Raw genomic sequence first — 8,055 nt, forward strand, 5'->3', positions numbered from 1 at the left:
CAAAAGATAGACGCACATTCCAGCCGGAGCAACAGAACTGGGCAAAAAACTAATTGCCATTTATTACAAAAGCCCCTTAGGCAGAATTCCAGACTGCATGAATAAGCCTTTTCGGCACAGCGCAGGTGCATACATGTTATCCTATAGCAAAGGGGAGTGAAACCCCTGTCTACTGCAGAGTCTGCCCAAAGCCCTCATCTCCTTATCTCAAGAAGGGAATGCTCCCTCGTTTGCAAGGGACCATTAAGTTTAAGGCTGTGTCCAGACTTTTTGGCAGAACGCCTTGTTTGCAAGGACGCTCAGCCCAGGCAGAGAGACCCGTTTGCAGGCACATCTCTGCTATCCTATTAACCCTTCAGAATCCTATGAACAGAGGAAACTGGAGGGCTGCAGTCCATGGGTTCACAAGAGTCAAACACAACGTAGGGACTAAACTACCACCACCATAGGTAACAAGCCATAAATAGAGATAATGGTTAAATTACAGATAGTATAAAGTTTGAAATTGTCAGATTGGATTAAAAAAAAAAGACCAAGCTATATGCTGTCTTTCTTTCTTTTAAACATTTGTTTATTTATTTGGTTGCATCAGATCTTAGTTGCAGCACAAGGGATCTTCTTGTATCATGTGGACTCTCTAGTTGCAGCACACAGGCTTAGTTGGCCCATGGCATGCAGGATCTTAGTTTCCCAACCAAGGATGGAACCCAAGTCCCCTGCTTTGCAAGGCAGATTCTTGACCATCAGGCAAGTCCCAGCTGTATGCTTTCTAGGGTTTTCCTGGTGGCTCAGTGGCAAAGAATCTGCCTGCCAATGCCAGAGACATGGGCTTGAACCCTGATTCGGGAAGATCCTGCCTACCATGCAGGAAACTAAGCCGATGTGCCACAGTTATTGAGCCTGTGCTCTAGAGCTTGGCAGTGATATTTATTGAGCTCACGGGCCACAACTGCTGAAGCCCACATGCCCTAGCTCCTATGCTCTACATAAAGAGAAGCCTCCACAACGAGAAGCCTACACACTGAAACCAGAGAGTAACACCATTCACCAAAACGAGAGAAAAGACTGAAAAGCAGTGAAGATCCAACACAGTCAAAAATTTTAAAGACATATGCTTTGTATAAGAATCTCACTTTACTTTTTTAATTTTTTTAAATATATTTATTTTAATTGGAGGTTAATTACTTTACAATATTGTATTGGTTCTGCCACACATCAACATGAATCCACCACAGGTATACACGTGTTCCCCATCCTGAACTCCCCCACCTGCTCCCTCCCTGTACCATCCCTCTGGGTTATCCCAGTGTACCAGCCCCAAGCATCCAGTGTCATGCATCAAACCTGGACTGGTGCTTCATTTCTTACATGATGGTATACAGGTTTCAATGCCATTCACCCAAATCATCCCACCCTCTCCCTCTCCCACAGAGTTTGAAAGACTGTTCTATACATCTGTGTCTCTTTTGCTGTCTCACATACAGGGTTATTTTTACCATCTTTCTAAATTCCATATATATGCGTTAGTATACTGTATTGGTGTTTTTCTTTCTGGCTTACTTCTCTCTGTATAATCAGCTCCAGTTTCATCCACATCATTAGAACTGATTCAAATGTATTCTTTTCAGTGGCTGAGTAATACTCCATTGTGTATATGTACCATAGCTTTCTTATCCATTCATCTGCTGATGGACATCTAGGTTGCTTTCATGTCCTGGCTATTATAAACAATGCTGTGATTAACATTGTGGTACATGTGTCTCTTTCTATTCTGGTTTCCTCAGTGTGTATGCCCAGCAGTGGGATGCTGGGTCATAAGGCAGTTCTATTTCCAGTTTTTTAAGGAATCTTCACACTGTTCTGCATAGTGGCTGTACTAGTTTGCATTCCCACCAACATTGTAAGAGGGTTCCCTTTTCTCCACACCCTCTCCCGCATGCATTGCTTGTAGACTTTTGGATCGCAGCCATTCTGACTGGCCTGAAATGGTACCTCACTGTGGTTTTGATTTGCATTTCTCTGATAATGAGTGATGTTGAGCATCTTTTCACGTATGTGTTAGCCATCCATATGTCTTCTTTGGAGAAATGTCTATTTAGTTCTTTGGCCCATTTTTTGACTGAGTCGTTTATTTTTCTGGACTTGAGCTGCATAAGTTGCTTGTATATTTTTGAGATTAGTTGTTTGTCAGTTGCTTCATTTGCTATTATTTTCTCCCATTCTGAAGGCTGTCTTTTCACCTTTCCTATAGTTTCCTTTGTTGTGCAGAAGCTTTTAAGTTTAATAAGGCCCCATTTGTTTATTTTTGCTTTTATTTCCAATATTCTGGGAGGTGGATCATAGAGGATCCTGCTGTGATTTATGTCAGAGAGTGTTTTTCCTATGTTCTCCTCTAGGAGTTTTATAGTTTCTGGTCTACGTTTAGATCTTTAATCCATTTTGAGTTTATTTTTGTGTATGGTGTTAGAAAGTTTTGTAGTTTCATTCTTTTACAAGTGTAAAAGAATTCTTTGACCAGTTTTCCCAGCACCACTTGTTAAAGAGATTGTCTTTACTACATTGTCTATTCTTGCCTCCTTTGTCAAAGATAAGGTGTCCATATGTGTGTGGATTTATCTCTGGGCTTTCTATTTTGTTCCATTGATCTATATTTCTGTCTTTGTGCCAGTACCATACTGTCTTGATGACTGTGGCTTTGTAGTAGAGCCTGAAGTCAGGCAAGTTGATTCCTCCAGTTTCATTCTTCTTTCTCAAGATTGCTTTGGCTATTCGAGTTTTTTTGTATTCCCATACAAACTGTGAAATTATTTGTTCTAGCTCTGTGAAAAATATGGCTGGTAGCTTGATAGGGATTGCATTGAATCTATAGATTGCTTCAGGTAGTATACTCATTTTCACTATATGAATTCTTCCAATCCATGAACATGGTATATTTCTCCATCTATTAGTGCCTCTTTGAAGAATCTCACTTTAAATATATCTCTATAACTAAGTTAAAATAAAATAATTGAAAAAACTATGTCATATAAATGAATGAAAAAACTGAATTGGTTCTATTAATATCAGAAAATGTAGACTTCAGAACAAGGACTATAAACTAATGATAAATAATATTACATGATAAAATCAGGATTAAATATTTATGAAGGCACAACAAATCCAAATTTGTATGAATCTGACAACAGTACTTCAAAATACATTAATCTAAAATTGATAGAACTAAAAAGAAAAGCACAGGAGCCCACAGTTATAATTCTAAAATTCAGTGCAGCTGTATCCATATCAGTAGAAGCAGTAGACAGAAGTTAGTCATACAGAAGACTTGAACATCACTAACAACCAAATTAACTGGCATTTATATAAATTTTTCTCAATAACTGCAAAATATACATTTTTTTCAAGTTTCCAGAGAAGATTTACTAATAAAGAACCTTTTCTGAGCCATAAAGCAAACTGCTACACATTTAAAGCATTAAAATCATGCAGATTATGGTAGAAATCAATGGAAGAGTGACATTTGGAAAACGAAACATATTTGAAATTTAAACTTATTTAAATATATTTGAAAGTTTAACAAAATATTTCTAAATAGCCCACAAATCAAAGTGGAATACACAGAGAACTTATAAAACATTTGAACTGAATAAAAATGAAGACACAAAATATCAAAGGTTGTGGGAAAAACTAAAGAAATGCTTTAGGGGGGAAGCAGAGTATTAAAAAGTGACTTTAAAAATACCATATAATGCATAAAAGCTCATGCCTTATTCTTCACTGTAATATATCAAAAGCTTGAGCATAAATAAAATGTCAAGTTCATCCAATGAACAACCGGCACATTCCAACAAGATCAACAAACATTGATTCTAACACAAGTTTCAATGATTGATCATTTTCTTTCCCTAATCTTGATTGATAGCATCCATATTTACTTAATCTGATCAATCTTTTTACTTTTAATTGACTAGAAAGGCACTTCAACAAGGTTATTGAATTTTTTTGAAAATATTTGACTTTTCTAGAAACAATCACTATCATTCCCAATTTTCCAAACATAAAGCCACAACAAAAGAAATGAACATCTGTTAAAACAACTTAAAAATTTTCATTAAAGAGGTTTTAAAATTCTCAGAATTTTACTGAGTGTATTAATATGTTCTCAAAGAACAAATATTTAACATTTCTTTTTCTACTTTAACTGAGTACTAGTCCAAAAGTTATCAGGAAAAAAGGAAGTTAATGTTAGCCAAATTCCAATGTTATTGCAATTCAAGTCATTAAATTCTCCACAAACCCTTTGAAACAACTTTGCGAAGGTTTTCAGGCCTGTGGAAGTAACTATTGAGTTAAAGGAGCGCAGTCTGCCCTACTCACTAATATCACACAGAAAATTTAGGCAACTTGGAAATGTCTTATTACATGCTTATTGCCACCAAATGAATATATGTTTTCAATTATGATCATGTATTCATTTCTCCATAGTTATACAGGCTTAACTTTTTTCATACCTCAATTTAAAAACCCCTTGTCATCAAACACCTAATGTATAAAAATGTTATAACCTTTCTGAAAGATCATACTTTGATGCATTAGCATAATTTGTTTTTCTGAGAATTTAGATCTATATTTTTATCATGACCAAACAGTGTCAGTTATGACATTTTCTTTTTGCACAGTATTTCTTTCATATATTAAGAAAAAATCATTAGTTCTGATGGTATGATGAGAAAGAAACAGCTAACATTATAAATTATGTGTATTTGTTTTAAAAATAAATTTAATAAGAATGATATTATTTCTTCAGTAACCATGGTAAAAGAGAATTCTTTCCAAGCAAACAACCTCAAATCCCAGACAAAATGTCCTAAAGCCTTACAAAATAAGATATTCTAGCCACCTATACTGATTTATTGAAATAAGCTAAGTGTATTTTTAAATAGAGGTTAAAAAATAACAAATATTATTCAGATTTAAAAATGATATCTTAAATGATATTCTAATTAATACCTTTTTATCTACTTTGCTTATAAAAATTTTTCTTTAGTAAAATTTGAATGTTTCTAATTTTGACTGAGATGGTTTACATTGAGGTATTTACTCAATATAATAATTAGGATCCCACATGGTATCTAAGATAGCATTATTATTTTTGTAATCTATAAAATTCAGTGCCTAATTTTCTTATTTGGAATATTTGGGAATAAAGTGTTATATGTCAGAAAAAGGAAGTTCTGTTATGTCTCTTCTATGTCACTTCATTGAGGGAGGATAGAACAAATCCTAAGGTGTGATGCTCACAAACTCACTCTCTCTCTCTCTCACACACACACAAGATTGCTTACTTTATCACTGACTTTTTCTTTTATCTCCCTTTTCCTGTTTTACCTGAGTGTCTTTAGTTTTAATAAGAATTTAGAATTTTTATTTGCACTCTTTCAAAAAGAAAGTGATGATGTTATTTAAATATTTTGGACACACTTAGAAAGTAATGAAAATGTGCAATTTAAAATAAAATTTGAAGTTGAATTTTCATAAAACATAACAATCTTCTTATTATCTTCAAATAGTGAGATCATAATAATTATTTTTTACCGCATAGAAATATTTTCCTATACTAAAATTATTCAAGACAAGGATTAGAGTTACTTTATTCACATCATTAAAGCTCTATATTAATTAAGAATGAATATATATCATAAAAAGAAAAATACTAACCAAGTCCTTTCAGATAAGGAAAGAGGTGCTAAAATATTAACTGTGTAACTTCTCTTTTTGCTTACAGTTTTTGGCATTAAAAATATTAATTGAATCTATTCAGTTTCCCAAATACCAGCTTCTATTTGTCATTGGGCACGAATATCCTGAAAGCTGAGTCAAAGTAATATAGATTACTTACTACTGAAGCTGTTATCAGCACAAGAGTAATGCAGTAAAATACAAAAACAAATTTCTAATTAGTATTAACTAACTAGTTGTCAGCATATATTTCATTTCTACATATGCAAATAAGTTGAATACCAATACAGTTCCCCAAAGTAGAAACTATTTATATGCCTACCCAGTATTTCTTATGTCAGAGATACTTACATAATGATCAAACATTGAACATCATTATTTAAATCACATATGGTTAGAGGAGCATAGTATAAGAGGAATCATAAGTTACTTTGAACTTTTTAAGAGATAAGTTAAATAAAAGTAAGAGTTTATTTGCTCCATTCTTTTTTGATTGAAGTATAGTTGCTGTACAATAATATATGTTATGGGTGTACAATATAGCAATTTGCAATTTTTAAAGTTTTGTTTCGCTTCTTTTGTTGTAGATTAATTGACCATGTGTGAGTTTATTTCTGGGCTCTTTATCCTGTTCTATTGACCTTTGTGTCTATTTTGGGGTCAGTGCCATATAGTTTTGATTAGTGTAGCTTTTTAGAACAGTCTGAAATCAGGGAGCATGATTCCTCCAGCTCTGTTATTTTTTCTCAGGGTTGTTTTAGCTATTCAAGGTCTTTATGTTTCCTTAAAAATTTTAAAATTATTTATTATATTTCTGTGAAAGATGCCCTTGATATCTTGATATGGATTGCATTAAATCTGTACATTGCCTGGGTTGTATGATCATTTTAAAAATATTGATTCTTCCCATCCAAGAATATGGGATATCTTTCTATCTTATTGTATTGTCTTCAGTTTCTTTCATATGTGTGGTGAGGGTGGGCACCCTTGATTTTACCTGATCTTAGAGGAAATATTTTCAAGTTTTCACTATTGAGTATAATATTATATATACCTCAGGATAATATTTATCTTATATGGCCTTTATGTTGCTGAGGTATATTCCCTCTATGCCCACTGTCTGAAAAAAAAATATTCATAAATGGATGTTAAACTTTATAAAAAGTTTTTCTACATCTATTGAGATGATCATATGGTTTTTATTCTTCAGTCTGTTAATGTGGTATACTGCATTGTTTGACTTGTGGATATTGAAAAATCCCTGCATCTGTAGCATAAATCCCACTTAACCATGTTATATGACCCTTTTACTGTATTGTTCGAGTTAGTTTGTCAGGATTTTGTAGAGGATTTTTGTGTCTATGTTTATCAGTGATATTGATCTGTAGTTTTCTGTTTTTGTCTAGTTTTACTGTCAGAGTGTTGCTGGTCTTATAGAATGAATTCAGAAGTTTCCCTTCCAATGCAATTTATTGAAATAATTTCAGAAGGATAGGTATTAACTTGTCTTTAAATGTTTGGTAGAATTCACTTATGAAGCTATCTGGTCCTGGAGTTTTGTTTGTTGAGTTCTTAAAATTACTGATTCAATTTCATTACTGACAATTGGTCTGTTCATATTTTCTATTTCTTTCTGGCTCAGTCTTTGGAGATTGTACCTTTCTAAGAATTTGTCCATTTCCTCTAGATCTTCCATTTTATTGGCGTATGATCACTCTTAATAGTCTCTTATTGTCCTTTGTATTTCTGTGGTGTCAGTTGTAACTTCTTTTTTTTTTCTTTCTGATTTTATTGATTTTAGCCCTCTCCCTTTTTTCTTGATGAGTCTAGATAAAGCTTTATTAATTTTATCTTTTCAAAGAACTAGCTTTTAGTATCATTGATTTATTTTTATTTTAGCCTCTAGTTCATTTATTTATGCTCTAATCTTTATGCTTTCTTTCCTTCTACTAACTTTGGGTTTTGTTTGTTCTTCTCTCTCTAAACTTCAAATTCAAAGTTATGTTGTTTATTTGAGATTTTTCTTATATTTTCAGATAAGTTTGCATTGCTGGAAATTCTCTTCTTAGAAATACTTTTGCTGAATCCCATAGGTTTTGGATTGTCTTGTTTCCATTTTCATTTGCCTCTAGGTATTTTATTTTTTTTACCTCCTCTTTGATTTATTCAGTGATCCATTGGTTGTCTAGTATATTGTTTTGCCTCCAAGTGTTTGTTTTTTCTATCTACAATTTTTTTCTTGGAGTTATTTTATCGTCTCATAGCACTGTGGTCAGAAAAAATGTTTGATATGACTTGATTTTTAAAAATAGAATGAGG

Source organism: Budorcas taxicolor, chromosome 6, assembly GCF_023091745.1.
Source record: "Budorcas taxicolor isolate Tak-1 chromosome 6, Takin1.1, whole genome shotgun sequence".
NCBI lineage: Eukaryota > Metazoa > Chordata > Mammalia > Artiodactyla > Bovidae > Budorcas > Budorcas taxicolor.